The sequence below is a fragment of the Bubalus kerabau genome, chromosome 10 (genome assembly GCF_029407905.1).
Source record: "Bubalus kerabau isolate K-KA32 ecotype Philippines breed swamp buffalo chromosome 10, PCC_UOA_SB_1v2, whole genome shotgun sequence".
In the NCBI taxonomy this organism is placed as follows: Eukaryota; Metazoa; Chordata; class Mammalia; order Artiodactyla; family Bovidae; genus Bubalus; species Bubalus kerabau.
Window position 1 is genome coordinate 25592545 of NC_073633.1, and position 18521 is coordinate 25611065.

The following is an 18521-nucleotide window of genomic DNA, read 5'->3' on the forward strand; positions in this document are numbered from 1 at the left end:
AAATACATGTTATCTCATGCTGTTCCACTGACTGAGAAAACGCCAAAAGAAAGAAAAAAAGAAAGGAAAACAAGAAAACCCAAGACAAAGAAGGGGAAAGGAAAATAAACTTTGCCACTTCCCCTTCTTCCTACCCTCCTCGGCTAGAGTACCATACGGCTCACAAACTCTTCCCAAATACTCAGCTGGCTCCCAAGGATGAAGCCTGAGATGGGCAGGGAGCCCACGAAACTCTAACCAAACTGGAGGTGAGCAGGGAGAAGTGCTCCGGCTTACTCTCCTCACAGCCCTCCCTCCTCACCTGACAGGGGAGCCCCTGCGGCCTGGACTCTAGACGAAGCCGGCACCAGGAACCCCTCTGCCAACCCCCACCCTGCATCCTGGGAACTGCAGTTAACTTATTCTCAAAGGCTTTAAACACAGAGATCCTCTCAGCAGCCGTGGGCCTGCCCCTTGTCCCAGCCCTGCCACATGGGGATCCAGCCTCCGGGACCGGCGCTGCCCACCAACGGCAAATCCAAAGTTCTTTTGAAAAAAACTGAAACACACACACAACCAAAAAAAAAGAGAGAGAGCACGAACTCTCATGTGGGAGAGATGAAGAGACCAGACCAGAGGAATGAACTAATGACAAACTTGGAAAACAGAAAAAAAAAAAAAAAAAAGCCTGAAAACTCTCCCATCAAACAAGTGTTTTTTTTTTCCTGTTTGTGTCACTCCCCACCCCACCCCATTTTAAGGGTTTCTTTGAACCACCTTGTCTCTGGAAGATCAATGGCTTTAGTCCTTGCTTGGGTACAGCGGTCCTGGAGACTGCCAGCGGTACAGCCCTGCCCCATACTGTGCCCAGCCACAAGCTGGTAATGGGGAAAATGTTAAAGGGTTAACCTTTAACCACCTTTAACCTGGAAGCTGGGAGAGACCCATCCTTGCCCCCTGAACTGAGTATTTTCTCAGGACAGGTAACATCCCCTCATTCTCAGCTGCGGGTTAGAAAAGTCAGTGTCACTCACAGTGGCTTGGCCATCTCAGGAGGAAAGGGTGGACTGGACTGGGCAGTTAGGCATGTAGTTGCCTCCATCTACTCTCATTCACTTCTTTCACAAAACTCTTCTGTTGCCTTCCTGGTGCCCCCTTCACATTTCTGGCACTTCTTGAACTTTTTTGTTTGTGGGGACCCTTCCTCTCCATCTGTGTTCTTCCCCCCCGCCCCAACCCTATCCTCTGCCCTGGCTTCCAGCTTCCTCCAGCCACATCTACCTCCAGGAACCAGAAGCTTCTGGGGGTACCCCCCCAAAGGAGGTGCTCCCTATGAGGCTCATAGGGCATAGAGCCGATGACATCCAAGGGGCTGGGTGGGCAAGGAGATGACTGAAGCCCAAGGTCAATCTTTGATAGGGTGAGATCCCCCAGGGAACCAACAGATGAGGAACCAGCTAGAAGAAGGGTTTAACCTTTAACCATCTTTAACCTTGTTTTTCTGTAAGAATCAAGTGGTAACTGTGGCAACCCCAAAGCCTACCTGCAGTGGCACTGGGTGGAGAAGCAGGTATTTAGCAGAAGCCTGCAAAAACTTTCCAGTCCTCCAGATGGCTTCTCCTCCAACCCTTGCCCCTAAGACCTCCCCTTTCTAGGTGGTTTCCTTCCACATGCTCCTTTCAGGCTGCTCTGCTACCATTAACCATTCCATACATACACACCGCTCATCCAGCCAGCCCTGGGACTGAGATTTCGTGGTCTGTCAGTCACTCCTCGAACATATTCATGCTGAAGCAGTGCAGAAAAGACAGGAGGGGAGAGGGGAGGGAAAACTGCTCGGTCTCTAGTCCCCATATGTTCTGTGAATCTCACTTCCGGGCCCATTCATTTCTGAAATTAAAAGCTCCAACTCTAGCAAATCAGGGGTTGGCTGGATTAGTTATCCTGATGATGCTAAATATGCCAGTTACAAATGCAGGCAAGAGGAGTGAAACTGCCCAACCGCGGGCTTGCTCTTGCGGCCCCCACCTTGCCCCACCCCAGCATCTCTCATGCACACCGCCCATCCTTTGCTCTCTCCTGTTGAAATTCTGTGTATAAAATTATTTTCTTAGCAGCATGTATATAAGGAAAGAAGCTTTTTCACTCTGTGCTTTCTGGGAATGTGATTTGTGTATAAAAGTTACAAACAAAAATTAGAAGAAAAAAAAAGGAAAAGAGGAAATATTTTATAAAACACACTGGCAAACAGCTGGTGTGGCATGATTAGAGGTGTGGTATCATGCGTTTTAGGGATTTACAGCCAGGGTAGGTTGGCTTTAGTTTGAACTATGAATATTTTCTCCAGGAGTTAATATAGCCACAGATTCATCCTCCTCTTGCTCTTCAACACAATCTCTTACACCCAGATTCCCTGGTGCGGAGACACCATGTCCATTCACAGTCGTGAACTGGAGCTGACTACAGAGCTGTCCTTACCAGGAATCCTGTAATCTGGGGACACAAGAGTCTGGCCAACTGCTGACTAAAGCCAATCAACATGCTTCTTTCTGGAAGGTGCCATTCCACGTTCCCAGTGGCGTGAAGCATTCCTCCCCAACCCCTTCCCGAGACAAGTCCTCCACTTATGCTCTGGAGATTACATGAGTGGGTAGTTCCGTGGAGAGAGGCTGAGTCGGCATGGCCCCATGAAGAACGCTACAGGTGAACGCCAAGTTGCCCAGATTAAAACGTGTAGCTTCTGTGAAGCAGTAAACCAACTTGCGTGCACTGTACCTCCACTCCTGTGGTGGACACAGTACCTCCACCGCATCCTGTAGGACCCGCCCCCCCCCTCCCCCCAGCTCTAAAGTGAGCCTGAATCATGGCTCCCAAGATTGGTCTTCCACGGCTTAGGGCAAAGGCCTAGGGTTTCTGACATACATAAGTCCTAAAGCACCCAAATTCTGGTCCATCCTACTTATTGTGATCTTAGCTGTCTTTGCTCTAAGCCAGAGCCTATGTGGGGATAGCTTAAGGTACCCAATTCTCAACTAGGAGCAAAAATCAAAGTCTGTAGAACATGAGAAAATCTGAAGACTTGTTGGGCAAATGGGCCAGAGTCTGCCAAAGGACCACAGAAAGAGAGCTGTTCTTCCCTGACCTGCTGGCCCCTGGCACAGACTTACAGAAGCACACGCAAGAACCAAGAAAGCCAGTTACTCCTGGCACAGTGGCACCCACCTGTTTAATTCCTTCTATTTGTTCCTTCCCTATATTCAGGGCTTTTAGACCACATCACTGATCCCCAAATCTTGGCCACTCTGATCACTCGATCATCTCATCATTCACCCCTGTATAGATACATACACCTGAAATACAGCACGCTGCAAATGCAACTGCACCAACAGAACAAGCAAGCACACCTTCAGAAACAGCATCAGAACCACACAGAAAGCTGCATGGATACACACGGATGCCAGCAAGGAGAGGCTGCACGGCTTACAGGCACAAGGGCCATGAGTCTCCAGCGGCCCTCCTGTTGAGTAGAAACACCCTCCAATACACAGTCATTTTCTTCACACAACACTAACTCAGAAAAGCTTATAAACAGAGAAATGTAACCAGTATCAGGAGGAGTGACCAAATGTTGACCACTAATCCATGGAGAGGACCTTAAACTCCTCTGCTGTGTGATGCTGGGAAGAGGGAGGTAGAAGAGAAACCAGAGAGAAACTCCGGGGAAAACACAGGGATAAACTAGGCTGGGAGCCTGTGTTACAGGAAGGACCAGGTACTGGGGAGCAACTAATAAGAAACTTGTAAGACCTCAGGATGTCATTCCTAGAGGATTGAGTAAGGAAGAAATGCCCTGATTCTAACGAAGCTCTGGCTCCGATAAGAAAGTCTAGTGGCCCAGCCTCAAGGGGTTACAGCATTATAGCGTGGCTACACCGTGAAAAGATTAAATGAAAGAAAACCCAGAGAGGATGTCTGCAGAAGACCTAGACCACCACTCATTAAATTTAGAGCAAGATGGGAAGTGATCCTCAGGGGAAGCCTCCCAGGGAAAGACATAAACTCTGAGAAGAACATACAATTGAGTGAGGACCCACCCCACCATTCTCCTTCGTGTAGAGAATCCCCACAACCTCAGACAAAGGAGAGACAAGGGTTCAACGGCATTATTCCCTGTCAGCAGTCTGAACCTCATGCTTCCTTTAGCTCCCAGCCATGGAGAGGTGTCTGATAGAGACTAGCAGGGAAGCAGGTGGATTATCAGTGGACCAGAAAGACAGTGAGGTGGGGAAAGGTGACCAGCATTGACTCATACCCACCCTGGCCATACACAGACTCTTACACAGACAGTGGCTAAAAGCCTGGAACAAGTCATCAGCAGGAGCTCAGCACTGCCCACATCTATAGGCCGTCCCTGATATCCCAGCCCACAGCATATTCTCTCTGCCAGCTTGCCCTCACTGTGCTCGAACCAGGACCGCCCCGCTAAGTGCTCAAACAGCAGCATTGGCTGCAGCTCACTAAGCACTGGCCTCTGCCAAGCCCTGCTTCCACTTCCAGGGACCTTCACCTGCTTCCAGAAAGAAGCGTAACTAGGACCCAGCCCGTACTGAGCTGCACGGTCCACACCCAATTGCCTATGCCGCAGACAGCCATCTCCCGACAACACTCCTAACCTAAGGGGTTCTCAGTGGTGAGGTTTCAGAAACAGGGCGGCCAACCATCAAACCTGGGGGTTGAAAGCGTCCCATGAGGGATTCTTCTGCAATAATGCCTATCAGTGAGAAACCTAGTTTTCACAAGTTAAATCTACCTGATTTGACCTCATAATCTCTCCTTTTCCTCCTGCTGCCCACACCTAAAACACACATTCCCCACAACCCACAATACGTATATCCCACCACAATGACCACATAAGGACACAAATATGGTTGGGGAGGATGAAGGAAGATGCAAAAGACATGGGAAATCCAGACCTGATTAACTGTCCTCTAAGGTGACTGCCATCTCTTAGGACAGTGTTCTCAAGAGTTTTGTCCCTCTGCATCACAGTCACCTGAGAGCTTGTCTTAAATGCACATTCCTAGACCACACTGCGGACCAACTAAACCAGCCTGCAGCATAACCTCTCTGCAGGCCTGAAGCGACTGTGCTTTCTGAAGTCTGAGAATGATGGGTGTGTATTGCTCAGCCCCACAGACATCTGTGACCTGTCACCACTTTCCAGCATCCAAGGCTCAACCCTGCTACACCCAGGGCTGCCACAGGCTCTAGCATCACCTCAGATTGTCTTCCTCATTACCCTGACATTTGGAAGTCTGACTGTGTCTTTTGCTCCTGGTGGCTGTTCTTGAACAGGAAAAAAGTTACAGGCATCACCCACTCACCCCCTTGGCTGAGTCCTCCCTGTTTTCTCCTCTGCTGTGGAAACCACCTTCTGGAGCTGCATCCACTTCCAGAGGTGTTGAAATCAGAATACCCCCAGCCCGGGCAATGGCTTTACTGGCCTCTGGGCAGGTCCTGCCCTCATCAGAGCCACCCAAGCTCCCATGACATCATCCAGAGCCACCAGTTCTTCTACTTGAAGACCTTCCTAGTCACTGACTACCCTGGAAGCAAGGAAAGCCCAACCTGCTGCATGGAGGCCCATAGTCCAATTGAGCAGGACTGCTGATGGCACTGCATCTGGAGGTGTAGGGACAGTCTCTGTTACCACTGATGCTTGGGTTCTGCTCCTAAGAGCTTCCGTTCTACCCCAGAGGGCTCACTGCTGATCTGTTGTCTCTCTTCCAAGAGTGGACTTCAAAAATAGAAAAATCTGTCCACCTTGAACTGGGAAGCCAAGGAGAAATTTGTAAACACAAAATCTCCCAGAGTAGTCTTTCTGGAAGGATAAGTTCAAGGTGCCTTTGTCTTCCCTACACCTTTCCACCACTCTAGGCCTTGATCACTTCTCCATCTTTCTAGGACTGCTATTGAATATGGGCCTTATCGCAAGGGAGAAAGAACCGGTTCAACTCAACCACAGATGAGCCAATCACACACAGAGGGCAGAACGAAATCCACACAGGCACCAGCCACCCCACGACCCAACAGCAAGGCCTGAGGACCCCTCCCTCTTTCTCGTCTTTCCCTTCAAGTCTCTTCTGGCACCATCTTTGTGACAATAGAGCTGGCTGACCTCTCTCTAGGATCTCATTTTGCCCTCTTAGGATTTTTTTTCTTCTGTCCTTGCTCCCCAGACAGGAGTGGAGTCCACCAGCCTGGCGCCTTGGCTGTGACTCTTGAACATGCCCTGATCCCTCCATGCTCTAGCTTCCCTTGGAATTCTGCTCAGATATGGATAGTGGCACCATCTCAACCCCTTTCTTGGAGGTGGTGGGGGTAGAAGGCAGGGGGGTCTGGCTGGGAGGAAGGCGGAGTCGAAGCTGACTAGAGGGCTCAGACCCAGCCCCACAGTGGAGGACATCCTTGTGCTGCCCCACAGCAGGGCTCCACCCAGTACCTGGCACGCCCGTGTGCGCCCCTCTCCCTGCCACCAAGTGGCGGTCGTGAGCATGTTCAGCGGCTTTGGGTTTGCTGCAGTGCCAGGGTCTGGGATGCCGTTCACGTGCCAGTGCAGCGCTGCCAAGTGTGGCGGCATCTAGTTGGTTGGGTGCCAAGCGGTAGGACCCAGGTGGTGATGGAGATGAAACGGGGCTGGGGTGGAGGGAGGGGGGAGGGGCGGAGGGCACTAGGGAGAAGACCAGACATCTCACTTGTTAGAGTGGAGCGTCCAAATGGGATCCACAGCAAGGTGCCCTTCTCATTCCAGACCCCGGCTAGCAAGCAAGCCCTTCCCTCCCCCGCCACGCCCGCAGAGTAACATATACAGACCAGGCGAGAGGATCTGGCCATCTTTAGCAGGAAGCTGGCTGGGGGCCAGGCGGGACTGCCAGCCTCTCCATCCTCCTTCCTTGGGGTCTTGGCAATGGCGTGCTTTCTCCTTTGTGTCCTCACGCCTCTCTCCGTCTGTCGCTCTACTCCCCATGCCTAAGAGGGAACGGGAAGGAGGTCCTGGCAGAAAAAAGTCTGTGTTCCCAAACAACTCTCTCTCTCTCACACACACACACACACACACACACACACACACACTCTCACACCCAACATCTTGCCTCTTCCCTTCTCACTCCTGGCACAACAAGCCTCTCAACCAGATTGGCAAGAGGCACTGCCACCCTCCCCCGCTCCACACAACACCAGAGCCCGTGCCAGGCTCCCTGGGCATTGCCAGCACCCACCCGCCTCCTGCCGGGTCCCCTTGCCTCTTCGGTGCCCCAACAAAAGGCCGGCCTGCCAGCTCAAAGAGTCTCCCTGGGGAGCGGTGGCACAACCTCTCCTCTTGGCTCTTAGAAGCTCTCTGGGCACTTGCCTGGCCTCTCCCTCCACCACTTCACGTTCCCAGGCTAGAAGAGGACTAACCACCTCACAGTCCGACCAGTTCCCAGAGCTGAGCTCTAGATGGACAGCAACATCAGAAACATCCCTGCCCCTCCTCTCTGCCTCCTGGGGCCCATTCCCGCGGCACCCGCTCGGAGCGCCAGCCTGACGGATGTGATGCCAATGGCTCCTGGGTACCGAGCCTTCCTCCCAGAGCACCAGGACTCCCGCCACTGCCCCCTCCCCATTTGCCTCCTTCCATCTCCACAGGCACAAGGGTGGCAGCTGCAGGGCCATGCCTGTAAGCAGGCAGCGTGAAGCAACTCAGGCACCTGCTTCTGCTCGCCCAGGCCCCAAACCTCTCCCCTCCTTCCACCCCATCCCTCTGTCCTTCGGGTGGGACACTAGACTGGCGACCGCAGTGCCAACCCCCACCCATGCCCAGGAGGCTCACATATAACACTCACTTCTGCGTACACATACGCACGCGCGCGCGCGCACACACACACACACGGCCCCTTGAGTGCCAGGCAGCGGTGGCAGACACACAGCAATGCATAGTGACTGGTATACCCGAGGAGGCAGCCAGATTCGGCACCTGATCCAGCACCCATTTGGGATTGGGTGGGTAGGCGGGCAGGCAGGCGGGCGGAGGGGTGATGGAGGCAGGCGATGGCCCTAGGTTGGCAGCCGATGGAGCTGGGAGAATGGAGGGAACAGATGCTCTTTGCCCAGCCTCCCTCCCTCTCTCTCCGAGATCAGTGCCAAGCTGGGGGGATGGGGATAGGGAGGATGGGGGAAGGGTGGCATTTGGAGGCTGGCAGAGGGGGGAGCTGGGTCCGCCCAGGCTGGGCAGTGCCGGCACTGGCTGCTGCCTCTCCACTCTGCCATCTGTCTCGCTTCTCCCCCCACCCCCTTTCTCTCTCTTTCTCTCTCTCCTTCATCCACAGCAAAACGAAGAGAGGAAAACAGGGTCCTCATCCCACCCACCCCCAACCTCTGCCGGACCCCTCTCGTCCTCCCACAACTCACCACACTACACCACCACCAAGCCATCTGTGCTGTCTCCTTCTGGCTCGGTCACCTTCTTTCCTTCGCTTTCGCCCTCACACCAAGACGGGTGCAATGTTTTTAAAAAACAGATACATGTATATTTTACAAAGCAACTTAAAAGGAAAACTATTTTCTTTGGGAATGTTGTGTCCTTCTGAGTCTGGGTCCTCGGTGCCAATGTTTATGGCAGGCAAAGGGAGGGCACCCTGTCCTCAGCTGGTGCCCATGAATCCCATGCCAGGGAGGAGGGGTGGCTGGGGTGGGGTGGGGGTGGGGTGGGGTACCGGGAGAGCTCTCTTCTCTCTGCGCCTGTGGTGGTTTCTTTTTTTTTCCTCCTTTTCCACTTCCGGAGCAGATTCAAATAGACCTAGAGCCTTCCCCACCCCCAGTTCCCAGGGCCCCTGTGCCCTTCTCTCCCTGCTTTTGATTTTATTCCTCGATCACCCTTTCCTTTTTTGTGTATGAGTGTATGCGTGTGCGTGCGCGTGAGTGTTTGCATCCATGGCGGTGGGCACTGTGCCAGCCACCGCACAGCCATCTGTGATGCCTTCTGCAGCCTCCGCTTTTCCTCCCTGCCACCTCCAGCCCCCAACTCCCCTGCACCCAAGCTCTCCACTCCCAGCCCCCAATCATTAATTAGCTACTGAATTAATTAAACCATGAATGCTAATTAACATTCCTAAAGGGCAGGCTGCCAGGCTGGGGGGACAGAAGGGGTATGAAGAGGAGACTGGGATCGGGGAGGAGGAAAGAGAGCTTGTCTGCTTAGGAGCACAGTGGGGGCAGATGGAGAGAACCCAAAAGAAGAGGAAAGAGAAAGAGGACAGAGTGATGAGACAGGGGCGTGGAAAATGGCATGGAAAACTGAGTCCAAGTGAGAGTGACCCAGGCTTTCCTGCCCGAATGAGACACAGCTTATTGCTCGTCCCCATCCAGCCTGGAGAAGAATCAGTATATATTCCTAGGGTGGGAGACTCTGGCTGCTTTTATCCTGTCTCTTAGAGAAAACCAACTCCAAACCAGTCAACAGCTACTACCTGTCCATCCAACCACAATGACCCTCAGATTAGGTCACCAAGACCAGACTCTGGGCTCACAGGAGCCCTCTTGACTTGGCCTTCCCTACCTTTTGTCAAGGTGGGGGGCACCCTGTGAGCCTCTGCTGCTGGGAGACATGCGGCCGTGTATGGGGACCCATGAGGGGTGTCAGTTTCACAGGAGTCAATGGCAGTTTGCTGAACAACACTGCGTGCGAGGCTGCCCTAGTTAGACTGTGACAAAGACAGTCCCTTTAGGGTTCCAGAGGAGGAAAAGTGGACACTCCTACCCACCTTGAAGACCAAGAATTTGGGGAAAAGACAGTAAGAATAATTTTGAGTTGTTGTTTTTAAAGAAAAAGAGATGCCAGTCAGTATAGCAAAACTCCTGAGGGTGCTCTATGACATGCGAATCTGATGAGATGCGCCTCAGAAAAATGGATCTTATAATCAAATTATTTGGGAAATACTCTATATTTTCCATCTTAAGAGATTCAAAATGTAGAGTGGTGTGTTAAAGGCGCTGAGAAATTCTGTAAAAAAAAAAAGTGTTGAATGCTTTTAACCCCAATTCTCAAACTCACTGGGACCTGGAACTCTGATTTAAAATCTTCCTAATGTAATGTACTTATTCCCATAGAAGCAGTGCCCCACTTTGGGGAAAGCTCTATCAAGTGCTCAGGGGTGGTCCTGGCCCGGAAGCCAGCAGCTCGAAAAGCTGGCCCCAGGTGTGGCATTCCAGAAAGAAAGCACAGCGCCCAGGCTCCGGTCTTCCAAGTGCAGCACAGCGAAGCACCAAACCAGCTCACGGAGGAGAAACGATATCACCCTTAGGGTCACAGACCTGTATCTTCAGAGCTGGAAAGACACCTCAGCAACCACTGAGCCTAATCCTTTCACTTCAGAGTAAGAGGAACCGAGACTCAGAGAGGTGAAGTGCTTTGTCCAAGGTAACAGAGCCTGTCCAAGGTCACTGAACATTTATGTTAGGACTGGGATTTTCTGACCTCTAGCTCTGCTCCTCTATTTTCTGCTATTAAAATTTCAGGCAAGGCCAGCACAGGTTTTATCACAAACATGTTATCTAGAAGTTTGACCCAGACCTGCTTCTTCCTCTGTGACTAAGGCCTGGGCCTGTCTTTCCCACCCTGCCCTGGCCCTTACGGCTCCCTCTTCTAAACACCCTCCCCGCCCCGCCCGCTTGCCAGAACCCACAGCATCCACCGCCTTCAGAGAGTGTACTCCCTTGGGGGTGTGGATGGGTGGCAGGAGTTCACATTTTACAGACTCTCTCCAAGTGTTCCTGGTACCCTGGGTTCACAACATCAGCTCTGAGCCATCTCTGCCCTCCCTTCCAGGACACCCCAACCCCACTACGCATCACTGGTATTGACCCCAAGCTTCTACTCCCATCACAGACTCCACCCTATCCTGGTCAGGAAATCCCAGATGTCTCTGGGACACCCCCTGCTATATTCCCAGCAACTTTCCCTCTTCCTGTCCTCACTTTGGCACCTGCAGTCCCCAAGGTTGCTTGGCCTTGCCATCAGTCCTTAGGAGGATGGGCTGTCTTCAACCTGCAGGGACATATGACTCACGAGAGTGAGGAGACCCCAGAGCCAGCCTTGGAGACGTGCCAGGGCCCACAGCCCCCCGAGTTTCTGAACACCCATCCCTCTGCCACAGCATGGGCCTATCTTTTCCAGCATAGACCTTTGGGGAGCTGGCAGACAATGGAGATTGATGGGGTCAGGCACATCTCAAATGCTGAAGAACAGTATTAAACTGTGGGGTTTTTTTTTGGCCACCCTGCATGGCTTGTGGGATCTTAGTTCCCCGACCAGAGATCAAACCCGAGCCCTCGGCAGTGAAAGTATGGAGTCCTAACCACTGGACCTCCAGGAGAGCCTCACTATGTGGGAATATACAGGGGAATATGGGTCCTATTAAGGGCTTCCCCAGTGGCTCAGAAGGTAAAGAAACCTCTGCAATGCAGGAAACTCAGCTTCAATCCCTGGGTTGGGAAGATCCCTTGGAGAAGGAAATGGCAACCCACTCCAGTATTCTTGCCTGGAGAATTCCATGGACAGAGGAGCCTGGCATTGGGCTACAGTCCATGGGGTCACAAAGAGTTGGACACGACTGAGTGACTTTTACTTTCTTTCATGGGTCCTATTGTGTGAGTCTGGCCCAGTTCACAGCCACCCATCCAATATATAAACTACCCAACAACTGCACAAGAATGATGGCCCTCTTCACAAGATAACTCACCACACCATTTAAAGACAGAATAGCTTTGATAATTTTGATTTGCTTAAGAGATTGACATCCAAATTTGCACATCACAAGGTCCCTCGAGCTCTAATCTCAGAATCTGTAAGTGCACAGGCTGACTCCTCTCCTCCTTCCCTCCCATGTGCCCAACAGGATGGCCTTTCGCCCCTGAGCTCACAGAGCCACTTCAGAGTGTGCCCTGCTGTCCAGCTGCTGGCTACGCCCCCAGCTGAAGAACGATGTGATAAAGGGGGGACAAAGTGGAGTCAACTATCCAACTAGGGTGGGCAGGAGGTAAGACCTAGATGTGGTCACGGGTCCCTCCCCCCCCTTTTTTTTACATTGTTTTATAGAAAGCATTTTAGGGCTGCTTTTATCCCTGGGGGACATCTCTGCTAAATTCTCCCCTTTCAGAGATCAGTGAGAGAGGCCAAAGTCCAACTTTCCAGGGTCCTGGATCCCAAGCCAGTTCACTCTCCCTTCTAGTCTGTTTTATCTCCCCAACACCCAGGCACTGAGTCGCTGTCAGCAGCAGAGGCACTCCGAGCTGCAATATAAATGATGATTATTCTATTATCAAATAACATTGCCAAGCCTGGCCGGCTCCCTCCTACAGTGGCAGCAGAAGCGAGCTACAAAATTCAATATTGATAGAGCGTATATTGTCTTCTAGAACCATTATTCTGCCTGACAGCCACTCTCTAGGGCTCCCACCATTGGCAGCAAAGAAGGGAGAGAGATTGGTTAGCAATGGCCTCGGTGCGGGGGAGGACCCTCAGGGAAGATGAAAAGTCCTCTGAATCCACCACTTCCACAGCCGAACGTGAGGGTTAATCCCAAAGAGAACTCCCCAGAAGAATCTAACACAGTGAACAGGAAGGGGGTTCCTCCCAGCACTGACCTCCAATTCTGCAGCTTAGCCCATGCCTACTAAGGCTACTGTCGGTCTCCTTTTTGGTCCCAAGCACGAAAAGAATTAGGGTCATGGTAGTAAGTTTCCTAGGAAAAGGGCTTAAGACTTTGAGCCACAGACTGAAGGGCACACCCGATCTGCTCCCCACTGCAGGCCTGGGCATTGACTGTTCTCTAAGCCCCGTGCACTTCCTTACATAACTGCACAGCCAGCTCGCCACCCTCCTCCTGCCCTTTACTCAGGAGGTCTCCCATTCAACACTGACTCCTGACCCCACCCAAGCCCTTTACCCTGTTCTACTTTTCCCTTTATCCATTGCATTTGTTACCTTCTATCTGACTTATTATTTATTTTCTACTCTCACCTCCAGCAGGTAAACTCCACAAAGGTAGGGATCTTGGCTTTGTTCATGAGTGAACCCACCAATAACAGCGCCTGACACATAGGTGGAGCTCAAAAGGATTTGCTGAATGAACAAAGCTGAAGTTAGAAGGGTGCGTGTTTTGGTCAGCCCCATCTGACTAATTCCATCACTTGGGGCTGGGGACAGGGAGAGATGGGTCATCATTTCAGTGCTCTCTTACCTTCCAGCAAGATGGCTGGTGAATGCCCCACATCCTCCTGTCTCCATCACAGCCTCTAGAACATGCTATTCAGGAAAACCTGGATGTTTAAGTGGGATATTTTCTGCCAAACCCCAAGCACATTGCTATCTGGTGCTCAGTCAGGTTGCTAAGCCTTCCTCCCAAGACTTCAGTCCCCTGCTTCAAGCTGCCCCAGACTAAACACCAACCTCTACAGCCCTGATTTTCCAGCTTGAGTAAGCACAGGAACCAACAGATAAGCTGGTTTACAGTGCTTATTCCCAAGCCACCTTCCTGGAGACTCTTGATTCAATAAGACAGGGGAAGGATCCAGAAATAATTAACAACACTCTCCACTCCCCAAGGTGATGGCAAGAACAGGTATTGTTTGGGCCACACCTTGAGGAACTCTGGTGCAGACTTACGCTATTAATAGATTAAGTGGGCTGTATTTCTGTTTCCTCTGCATCTCCCTAACTCCAGGATGTGGCTCTAGCACCAGAAGAAACGGACCTGTGAGGTGGGCTTGCCATTTTCTTTTCTACCAGAAACAAAGAATTAGCACTTTGGAGAAACACAGAAAGGGAGGAAGTGGAGGAAGGAGCAGTGTGGAGTGTAGAGCTAAGGTAAAGCATGCCCACATCCCAGTGTGTTGACCCTGTACCTCACATCCTGCACAGCTTCTTTAGCAGTTAGGTTCGAAGTTTAAGTATCTTACCTTGGAAAGTAAGCAGGTAAAAATGAGCATGTCTAGAATGATGGAATCATCTGCCTCTGTCCATTTTATATGGAGAAATCCAGCATATATATCATGGCAGTGGCCTGGGCCTGAGCTCAGCTGGAGTGCCTCCAAGTACTGGGTCCAACATACACTCCTGCCCAACAGGATCTAATGGACGGGGCTGAAAGGGACTCAGTATTCCAAACACTGAGGCCACTGCTCCCTGGGCAACTATGACTGTCCAGGAAGGGTAACTGCTAAGCACAAGCAATCAGACCTCAGCACAGAGACTCCTGGATTCTCTAGGATACAGGCCCGGGAGAAGAGAAACACGCCAGGAGCACGAAGGGGTATCATGGCCATCCCAGGGTCCGAGGAGCAGCATGAGGGCTCTGGGAGCCCAGGGTACAGCATCTAAGAAGAAGACGCAAACAGAGACAGGGGACACCCTAAGGGCTTCTTTAACCCCAGTTGTCTTTCTTCTACTCTTCAGGAACTTACTAGAGACAAGCATTACTCATGCCCATTCCACTGAGTCACTCAGACATGATTTGCTAGGTCAGACCCCAGGACTAGGGACTGAAAAGGAGCCCTCAGTTCCCTCTATACCTCTGCTAAGTTAAGCTCATAATTATCTGTCATCTGGAGGTCTCCTAAGGCCAAATGTTAATATATTTCCTTCAATAACGACAACAATAATAGCAACCAACATTTATTTGGCATGCCCTCTACATCAGGAACTATATTAACTCATTTAATTTAACAGCTGTGTGAGATAGGCACTATTATCACATGCATTTTACAGATGGAGAAACTGAGGCAAGAAGAGGTTAACGATAGGGAGGAGCTCCAATCAGGCAGCTTGGACTCTGGAAATCATTCTCTTAGCTCCTTTGCTCACTCACTGCTTCTGGGCTTGGGGATGGGATGGGATTTGCCCCAAGTGACAGATTTAAGACTAGGTCTAAGGGTTCTGAATCCCAGAAAAGAGCTGAGACTCAAGTCCTGACCACAAAATCAAAGAGCAGAAAAGAATTTTACAGGGAGTTCCCTGGCAGCCCAGTGATTAAGACTTGGTGCTTTCACTGCTGTGGGCTGGGGTTCAATTCCTGGTTGGGGAACTAAGATCCATAAGCTGTGTGGCATGATTTTCTAGTCAGCAGAGTCCACACACCCTCTCAGTTGGGGGAACTTTCGGGCTAAGTTGGTTCACTAGTATCCTATTCTAGAAGCTCCAACCCTGGGATACTTCTGGTTCAGTGGGTCCCATATTTATACTATTCACTATCATTTGACTAATGAGCCCTTATTCTACTCCAGGCACTGGGCTACACCTGCAAAAAAGCAGCAGTGAGCGCATGGGACCAAGAGCAGATTGTTGCTGAGCAGCATAAAGTATAAGACACAGACACACAGGAGAAGGTCCAGAGGTCTCCTGTGAACACCACATTAAGAAACATCAGTGTTACTCTGCAGCCTATTAAGAGCAACTGAAGGAGTTTAAGCAGGGGGATAATGGTAAGATTTGTGCTTCAGAGAGATGGCTTTGGTATTTAATTGGAGGCTAGATTTGAATGACGCAGGGGTAACTGGAGGTTGTGGCTGGTAGAAGTTACAGCCGATTAGGAACTGAAACAGTGGAAACTGAAATAGGAAGGGGAAGTAGTTACGGCTTTCCTTAACTGATGGCATACGGGTAGAGTGGAGAGAAACATCCAGATGATGCTCAGGTTCTGTGATCAGGACCTGAGCTTGGGTGATCAAGAAGATAATGGAACCATCTCCTGGGAAAGTGAATACAAGAAGTAGATGAGATGGCAACATGACGAAGCTGGCTTTAGAAATGTTACGCTCAAGTCTGTTGGATCATCCAGACAGAGATTACCAACAAGCAGATGAATGAATATAGGGGTTGGAAGCTCAACAAGACATCTGAACTGAAGATAGAGATTTAGGAATTATTAGGAAATTCATGGAGTCAGAACCTTGGGAATGAATGATATCACTCTGGGAGAACATGTAAAGTAAGAAATGAAGAGGACAGACTCTTTAAGATATCTTAACATAAAAGGGTGGGAGAAGTTGCTTGAGCCAAAAGAGACCAAGAAAGAACAGAGGGACAGAGACTAAGAGGAGAGTGTGGGTCACAGAAGCCAAGGGAGAAGCATTTCAAGGAGAAGCGATCAACAGGTCAAATGCTGGGGTCAAGTGAGTTCAGGCAAAGCCCAGGATCTTCTAACCACTCTAATCTATACACCTCCCCAGTCCCCAGCTGTTGACAAAGAACACTGCTTAAGACTGCTGTGTTTCATGATCTCCATTTTAATACCACTGAATAACAAAATCTATTTATTTATTCATCTTGAAGCTCAGTAGAGAAGCAGTTGTGCCCCAAAGAACACCCAGGGCAGGGTCACCTGGAAGTCTCCTGAGGGCCAAGGCCCATGTCTGAGGAAGGAGCTCATGCAGCAGACCCAGAACCCTGAAAAGGTTCCTGACTGAGGACAAACCCCTGGGCCTCAGTTCCCTTGTCTTAAAAGTGGTTGTGAAGAATATCTGAGCTAGTTCTCCCAATGAAAACATCTTATGCTGTGGCTGACACTTGTTTAGTTGCTAAGTCATGTCTGACTGGTCTTGCAATCCCGTGGACTGTAGGCCACCAGACTCCTCTGTCCGTGGGATTTCCATAGCTGACAGTTAGGAATCACCAAATAAGTGCTAATTAATATTCCTTGTCCTCCTTCCTTCAAAGGCCTTAAAGACCTTTAAACCTGTCATGATTCTTACAATCTGAAGACACAGGGAAAGCCAGCCTTAGAGAACTGACGTGCCTTCCATAAAGCCACCCAGAAGATGAGCTGCTGAGCCAAGATGAGAGCCTGGGGCTGCTAAGTCTCAGTCGAGGATTCTGGCATCCACAGCACACAGACGCCCAGAATCCTTTCATGAGTAATCCCTCACTCAATAACCATCACATCTTACGTAGATCTGAAGTTTATCCATAACTGGACAAACCTGTAGACTTCACTCTAGAGAATCTGAGCCCTCAGAGCCCTCCCGGCCCCCCTCACCACAACGGAGCCCAGGACCAAGCACAGGAGAAAAGGAACCCAAGAGTCCTACCACCCACATCACTTCTTCCGTATGTTATCTACTATTAGCTTTGTCCATGACCTGAAGCTGAGCTCAGCTAAGCAGACTTCCAAGACCCTTCTGCTCATCAGAACCCGCTTTCAGACAGAAGACAAGGCCCAAGACTGACAATGTCTTGGCTCACTCTGATCACTGTATTCCTTCCTCAGTTTCTGAAATGCCAGCCCCAAAGAGGGCTTGCCTACTGAACATAAGGCAATGTTCAGTAGGCAAGCCCTCTCTGCTGCTGCTGCTAAGTCCCTTCAGTCGTGTCCAACTCTGCGCGACCCCATAGATGGTAGTCCAGCAAGCTCCGTCGTCCCTGGGATTCTCCAGGCAAGAACACTGGAGTGGGTTGCCATTTCCTTCTCCAATGCATGAAAGTGAAAAGTGAAACTGAAGTCACTCAGTCATGACCGACTCTTAGCGACCCCATGGACTGCAGCCTACCAGGCTCCCCCATCCATATAAATGTTAGATAGTGATAATGCTGTAGAGAAAAATAAAGCAGAGAAGGGGGGTTGGGGTCTCTACATAGAGAGAAGGGCAAGGGGCAATTTTGAATGGAGTGATCACAGAGAAGACAACATTTGCCCAAACATCTTTCTCAGAAATAAAGATAGGGTCAACTCAAAACATAATCTGGAAGTCACAGAGCCTTTCTTGGCCTCAGTTACTTCACCATGTACTGTTATGAGATGTGAGATGCCTATGTTTTCAGTTCAGGTCACATGGGGTAGAGAAAAGTGCCTTGGATCATGAATGACAGACAAGACACTTCCACCACTTACCAGCTGGGTGAATTTGGGGGACTCAGCCCATTTTTCAGTTGCCTCATCTATAAAGAAGGACTAATATCTACCTACCTATCTATGTCTGTCTATCACAGGAGAAGTCTTTTTCAGTAGCATGGGCCAGACTAATGATGGCATTCTGCCTTTAGTTCACCATCTCCTCCCAAGGATCCCAAAGTTGAGGGAGATTTCTTTTATTTCAAGGGATGCAAATCACTTAACCAAGGTCCTCAGAAATGACTTTCCTATGGCACTTCTCTGGTGGTCCAGTGGTTAAGACTCCAAGATTCCAGTGCAAGGGGTATGGGTTCAATCCCTTGTCCGGGAACTAAGATCCCACATGCTATGCGATGCAGCCAAAAAAAGTATTAAAAAAAAACACACACAACTTATCTTTCATTGATCTTACTCAACTATTTATTAAGAGCTTCCCTGGTGGCTCAGTGGTGAAGAATCTGACTACCAACGCAGGAGATGCAGGTTCAGTCCCTGGGTTGGGAAGATCCACTGAAGAAGGAAATGATAACCCACTCCAGTATTCTTGCCTGGAGAATCCCGTGGACAGAGGAAGGAGCCTAGCAGGCTACAGTCCATGGGGTCGCAAAAGAGTTTACATGA

The 18521-nt window shown here is 50.4% G+C and overlaps 1 long non-coding RNA gene across 1 annotated transcript; it reads right to left on the minus strand.

Annotated features, from left to right (window-relative positions):
• Positions 1–9172: 9172 nt before the first annotated feature.
• LOC129620430 (uncharacterized) lies at positions 9173–14389 on the minus strand. Its single transcript, XR_008698539.1, has 3 exons — positions 14289–14389; positions 13257–13311; positions 9173–12306 (listed from the first exon to the last, which is right to left on the minus strand). It is a non-coding gene; the product is annotated as an uncharacterized LOC129620430 (long non-coding RNA).
• Between the last annotated feature and the right edge of the window lie 4132 nt (positions 14390–18521).